Here is a 7,623-nt window from a genome sequence, read left to right as displayed (position 1 = left end):
ACTTTATTATTCCTTTGGAATATTTTAAATGAGGCAAAAATGAAGATAAACTGCCATTGACCTTAGGCATTATAAAGGCCATTAAGGATCTCGCTCCGCTAGGCCCATCTGTTGCTTTTGAGGCCAACAATTCATTAACCTTATTAGTGCCAGCCCCTATAGCCTTGAAGTGACATTTCCCTAGTTAATATGGAAAGCCCATTTCCAAGCACATGTTTGAATGGTTGATTAAAGGATTTTGTCATAAATGCAGGAGGAAGAGCTGTGCCTGGTCTGTTCATTGCTACAGCCAGCAGAGAAATTTCCAGTACGATCGCTTCCAGTGGACACTGACTTTTGTAAATATTCAGAGCTAGCTTTCCATAACCCTGCTCTGCCTAATCAAATCAGCAGAAGAAAAAGGAGGGGGGGGGAACACAACCAGACATCTTGGTATCTGTAATCATCTCTCCGTTTGCAGCAATATAAATCCTACTGGTACACGATCCGGTTTTTGTACAAGGCTTCCTGATGAGCAAAAATAAAAAAATATAAAATCACTCAACTGATGTGCCCAGAAGCTAGAAATGATGTGAATATATAAAAATAGATTAGCCAAGTTAACCCTTTGCAACAGAAACAAACTTACCCAAATGGCTTAGCCTTTTAATCCAAATATGTGCAACATCCATCTAAATTTCTTCTTACATAGATATGTTGGTTGTAAGTGGAAATAGCCTTACTTTCCTGATTATTAATATGACTTACTGCATGGATTAAATGACTCGGCTTTGCTGAGTTAGTGTATGCAAACATGTCATGGGGGGATGTGTTAGAGGGGCAGAGAAGACTCAGCAGGATATTCTGATAAATTCCTAAAGAAATGTAAAATACTGCCCTGAGATTGCTGAGATGTGAAAGCAGAGTTCTGGTGTAAGTGGTGTGTCCCATTCATTTCAGAGGATATATACATGTGTAAGGAAGGCACACACGAATCAGTTTCCTTCACTGAAATAAACAGATCAGCCCTTTGGGGGGAAATTCTATGTTGAATATATAAAATAGACTTATACTCTCGGTCCATCTAGTTTGAGGAGCTGTGGCTCAGTGATAGAGTATCTGATTTGCATGCTGAAGATCTCAGGCACAATCCCCAACAACTCCACTTAAAAAGATCAGGTGGTTGGTGATGTTAGACCTCTGCTTGAAATAGGACTGCCGCCAGTTACCAGCAATTTTTTAATTTAGTTTTTCTCCCCCAGGACTCTAGAGGAGTGGCAGGTAACAGGAGCAGGGGGCATCCTGGCTCCTGCTCCTGTTACCTGCCACTCCTCTAGAGTCCTGGGGGAGAAAAATTAAATTAAAAAATTGCTCTCGGCATAATGGTGTTATGTCACTTCTGAGGAAAACCCTAAAGTGATATCATGCCTCCCTAGGAAGGCTCTCTAGGATTCCTAGAAATGCATAACATCAGTTTGTTGTTTTCCTCAGAAGGCACCATTACACAGATGGTAGCCCCATGTCTCTGCACCCTCCAGACTCCTGCCACTTGCCAGACTCTGTCTGGCAACCCTAGCTTGAAACCATACCCTGATTGCCAGTCAGCATACAGTGTTGATTGACAATGCCAGTTAATGGCCATGAAAAGGTATATGTGTGTACGTGTATTTCTAGTAACTCGGGTCTTCTCATCATCTGACCGAAGTATGATGGCCTCAGTTTACTCATTTTATCTTCTACAACCCATTTATTTGTTTTCTGGTGGTCCACAGTATCCACAAGACTCTCCTCCAATACCACATTTAAAATGAATAGTTTTTTTTCCTGTCAGCTTTCTTCATTGTCCAACTTTCAAACTCATATATAGTAATGGGGAATACCATAGCATGTCGGGTTGCCAAGTCCTTACCTTCTTCTAGTGGGGGGCTCCAGCCCATTCCCCTGGATCTTCTGGCACATGTGCAGAGTGCACACTCTGCGATGACATCACCCAGAAGTGATGTCATCATGCCAGGTACGTTGTGCAGGGGACACTTTAGCATTTGGCCAAAAACTCTATGATTACCATAGAGTTTTAGCCAAATGCTAGAGCATCCCCCATGTGATGTGCCTGGCATGATGATGTCACCTCTGGTGATGTCATCGCACTGGGCATATCAGGCGTAGTGGGGCTCTTCAGAGGCGGGACTCCCAAAATCAGGGGGAACCCTACCCCCATTGGGTGGGATGGCAACCCTAATAGCATGAATTATTTTGACGTTGGTCACCAGCAACTTATCCTTACATTTAAGGATCTTCTCTAGTTCCTTCATTGCTGCCCTTCCCAGTTGCAATCACCTTCTGATTTCTTGGTTGCAGTCTTCCTTTTGATTGAAGATTCAGCCAAGGAATAGAAAATCTTTAACAATTTCAATTTCTTCATCAACCTTAAAGTTGTGCGATTCCTCAGTAGTCATTAGCTTTGAGCACAGATGGCTTGAAAAGGGGATTAAGCAGATTTGTGGAGGATAGATCCAGCAATAGCTACTAGCCATGATGACTAAAGGGAACTTTCACATCCAGAGGCACTAAGCTGTTGATAGCACTGCTTGGAGGCAACGTCAAGGCCTTGGCCTCTATGCTCTATGTGTTGGCCTCCTGAGGCAACTGATAGGTCACTGTGTGAAACAGGATGATCAGCCACTGGTCTGATCCATCAGAGTTCTTATGTTTGTAATGGTTATTCTGTTATTTGGGACTACATCCCCTCAAAAGCCTCTGAATTTGACTTAAGAAATGGTTGCCTTTTTCCTGAGGGGTGAGCAAACAGGAGAGAGAAGGAAGCACATGAGAGAAATCTGCTGCCAGGAACAGGTCTTTGAGAGCTGAAAGGGCATCAGCAGGACCTATAAAGAGGTGGCAACAAGAAGCTGGAGTCCTATTATCAGACTGCAGTTAAAGCTGAAGAATAGTGTTCTTCAGATTCTTCACTCCAGTAGGTATAAAAATGGGGGGAGTGCAACATCACACAATGTTACATTGTCCCTTCCAATTGCACCCAGAAATAATACTGTGATGCTCTAGGAATTCCCTGATCTCTATGGTAAAAACTTAGAGATCTGAGGAATTCCTAGAATGTTATGACATTGCTTTCCACCCCCATTTTTGCTGCTGCTGGAATGGCTGGAGCCAGGGACAGAAGATTGCCACAGTGGGCAATCAGGTAATCCTACTGATTATTCATTATTTATTCCCCATCTTTCTGCCCTCATCAGGGCCAGCAAGATATCTGACTGTTAAAACAAGCATTATAAAAGCATATCATAGAAACAATTAAAACCAGAACTAAAATACATATATAAAAGCACAGGAAACAGCGATTAAAACAAAATTACATTACACATTTTTAACAATTGTGTCCCTTGTCCTCATAGTCTTTCCCTCCCCATTCAACTATGTTCAGAAGTGCAAAAGGCACTGTGTTTTGATGGTACCCACATTAATTATAAACAGCAGGCTTTTTATTTGGGGTGCTAGCCCATCAGCTTTATGACACAGTGGAGATTTGAAGTCAGGTCTCCAAGAACCTAGTATGATACTCTGGCATAATATAAATTATATAACTTGTAAATCATTTAAATTATAGTCATAAAACAGCAGAAAGCATAATCTAATTACAAAATTTAAAAGCATCAATAAAACAAAAAGTAAAATTCCTGTGAAGAAAAAAAGAGTCAAAGAGAAGCAATAAATAGTCAATAAAAGCAGCAATAAAACATAATTTTTAATAAAACAGAGTAACAAAGCAGTCAGCCCATACAAAGGATTTCAAAACAGAAAAAGAAACTTCTGACCTGAGGACCACTTTATGAGTTGTGCTTTTTATTGGGATATTGGGTTAATATAGCAGAGTTTTGCCCAGTCATAGAAGTGTGATACTCAGTGCAGTAAATAACTCTCCCAAGAAGTATACTGCAGAAAAAAAAATACATTTATTCAGGTAGATCCAGTTCACATTCAGGTTGCAGTCAAAGGAAGAGAAAGAAGCCTAATCTAAAGAGTACTTTCCCTATCACAAATTGCCAGCTTGTCCTGCATTATGTGTGTGGGAGTATGAGGGCATTGTATCTACAGGAGAGACCTACAGAGTAGGCTTGCCAAGGCCCCCCGGGGGGCAGGGAAACCCCCGCCCCAGAGGCCCGTTCCCCGCCGCCGGCAGATCGGGCCCCGGGGGGAACCCCACCCTGGCGTGCACGTCATGCGGAAGTGACGTGACAATGCTGGGCACGCTGGGGGCAGGGCCACAGTCATCCGAGGGAAAACTCTATGGTTTTCCCTTGGATGGTCGTGGCCCTCCCCCCAGCGTGCCTGGCGGCGTCACGTCACTTCCGAGTGATGTGCGTGCAGCACGCGCGCACAAAGCGCATGCGCACGCACTCCCGTAGCAAGCCGGGAGTCCCCCGCTCCGAATACAGATAACACTTGGCAACCCTACTGCAGAGACATATGTCTGCATGGAAGGCCATGTGCAAAGAGAGAGAGGACAAAGTGGGAGGAGGGGTGAGAGGGCAGCTCCCAGGTTAAGACAAAGAGAGGTGTCCTGTTCAAGGAGATAACATCTGCACATGTTTAGAGTGATGTAGCACACACACATCCCTGTGTCCAGGCATGCTGAGTCACTCACTCCAACACTTTTATGGCTTGTTTTAATATTGATAAATTATTTATGAGTTTGTTGTATTTTTTACCAAGTGAGTTGCTTCAAGCAGGTCTCTGGAGAGGCAGGATATAAATTTTCTAAATAAATAAAATTAACCCCACATAATTACACCAATCAACAAATTCAAAAATATCAGGGTGTGTTTTTTCTCTACTAAGATAAGACAAGTCATTTTATAATCAGGAGTAATTATAACACCTCTTAGGTCACACAAGATGGGTACCTGAAAAAATCGGAGTGAAAAATAAGACCTAGAGAAAAGAACCATATCACTTGACTCTGACAGAAATGGAGGAGACGAGAAGATGCTGAGCCGCTGATCACTAAAAGAAACCCAATAACAACTGCAGAGCCTGGTTTGTGAACTAAGTTATGTAAATTGAAGAATGCCCTTACTGTCAGCAGGTATATTATTTCGAAGAAGACAGACAACTGTGTTAATCTCCCTCCTGCTTAATCCCCGTCTCTTCACAAATCATCATGTCGACAATTTAAACAGATTTAGATGTGACTGAAATCAAGAACAGGAGATCGTCTCAGGATGCTAGAGGTTGATGCAGGCCTCCAAGAGGCAATTTTGTTTGGGGGGGGGGGGAGTGTGTGTGTGTGAGTGTAAATCTAACAAATCTAACAAAGCAGCCCTCTGGCCCAGCCCTGAGGATCAAATCCAATTCTACCAAGATACACATTAAGCCCTGTCGATCATGGCTTTGCCCTTGAAAAAGATGAATAATGATGAGCTTCACCTCATTCTGCCTGTCCCTGGAGAGAAAGGAGAAAGTTAGCTTTAAAAAGAGAGAGAGTGAAGAACTTGCTTGGAATGAATGTGTTTATTGTCTCTGTCTTTAAATTTTGGAGCAATTGTTAATCTTTTTAAAGTACCATCTGCCCTTTAAGTAACAAGAAATTACTTAAATAACGGAAGCTAGGAACTACCTGGGGAACTGGGACTAAGCAAATGCACTGTGGCTTTTGTGTTAAGAATCCTGATGGAAGTATTATATTATGAAAAGGAGGTTTTAGATTTAAACTTGTCCTTTCTTTATGTCATAGTAAAAAGAATCCAACTCTTCCACATTTCCTCCAAGCCTAAGAAAAATGTACCTGGAGACAAGACCCATTAATTTCAATAGAACTGATTTCTAAGTCAGTGGACTTAGAGAAATGTTGGTCAAAAAGTGGGATGGGGGAAGGCTGTCGTTTTGGAACTCCAGCATGAAACTACAAGTTTATTTGTCCCCCCCCCCCCCAATAAATATCTGTTGTTCTCCAGTTGAACACACATGAAGCTGCCTTATACTCAATCAGACCTTTGGTCCTTCAAAGTCAGTGTTGTTTACTCAGACTGGCAGTGGCTCTCCAGCATCTCAGGTGGAGGTCTTTCACATCACCTACTGCCCAAATCCTTTTAACTGAAGATGCCAGGAATTGAACCTGGGACTCTCTGCATGGAAAACAGAGTCTCTTCCACTGAGCCACAACCCCTCCCCGGTTAGTGGCAAAAGGGAAAGTATTTCTAGGGAATAATCAATGGATGGGAAAGAGAATGCTTCATCCTACCCCTAAATTCCAGTTCGCCCCTGCAGCTCCTCTTTCCACTCCTTCAAATAATGATCCATTAACTTTTGGAATTCATTACCACAGAATAAAGACATGGCTATTAAGTCCATTGATATTCATTTATCATGATTACTAAATTCTGCCTTCATGTTCAGAGGCAAAATACCATTGCATTACACAGGGCAACACTACTGGGAAGCTTTGGCATCTGTGCTATGCTTGCAGACCGTCTAAGGGCAAGGCCATTGCGTGATACAGGCTACTGGACTACTGGATCATGGATTGTTGGCCTCAGGATTCATCATCAGAGGTGGTTCACTGGAGGTGAAAAGGCAGATGCCGAAGACACTCAAGGGGAAAGGGAACCTGACCCACTTATTGAAGGGCACTGTGAGGTACAGCAGCACTGAAGGAATGAGGCTTGACAACATAAACAGCTGCTTGGTAGCTAGCAGTAGCAGTGTGTGGGCTATTAACAGCCCATACCAGGTACTGATAATCATGCAACTGTATAGCACTAAAATAGCAGCCTTCATACCTTCATCACCATCTCATGACACGTGTTGGATCTCCCACCAGATCACCACTCAGTGGTGGCTTCCTTTTGACCTCCAGTGAATCACCTCATGAGCCACAGCTGCTAAAAACCTTGCCGGCTCACTTCCAGCTCTCCCTAGCATCCCTGCATCAGGGTTAAAAGGAAGCTGGACCACAGTTTTTACTTCATAATGTGTTGCTCTTCTCATATTTCCTTTTCTGGGCAAACGCTCACTGTTATCAGCCCTAGAACAAAGTCGTCGACCCATCCTAGGGCGCCGGGAGTAACATCTGAAGCCCGCCCGAATATACTAACAGAACGCGCTGCCTGGGTGCTGGTAGGCAGTCCCTCCCCCCATACAAATTGTGACCCTAGGTAGGAATTAAAATGTATATGTAAACCGCTCAGAGACCCTTCGGGGTCAAGAGCAGTATATAAATCTAAAGTAAATAATAATAATAAAAAAACGTAACCGTGATGACCCGGCAGACAAACAGTGAAACAAAAAGGGTTTATTATTACAGTACTGGGCAGGGGAAAGACAAGACAAGACAAGGTGCTTTAACATACATAACAGGGCCCCCTGCCACACGGCAGGGAAAACACAGGGGAAAATGCGGCTTTTAAAAGCCGCACCAAAGTTTTTTTTTTTTTTTTTTTTTTAACAACAACAGCGCATGCCCAAGCATGCGCAGTACGCCCGGGGGTCGGGATGCACCGGCGCAAGGACGCGCCGGCCGATCCCACGGCCCGTGAGGCGCTCTACTCGAAAGAACCACCTAGGTAGGTGGTTCTTTTTTAGTGTGGGTTTTTGGTGGGAGGGATGGATCGGGGACGGGCAGGCAAC

This window comes from Gekko japonicus, unplaced genomic scaffold (assembly GCF_001447785.1).
Source record: "Gekko japonicus isolate JY-2015 unplaced genomic scaffold, Gekko_japonicus_V1.1 scaffold1704, whole genome shotgun sequence".
In the NCBI taxonomy this organism is placed as follows: Eukaryota; Metazoa; Chordata; class Lepidosauria; order Squamata; family Gekkonidae; genus Gekko; species Gekko japonicus.
Note: the sequence above shows the minus strand (reverse complement) of the source record.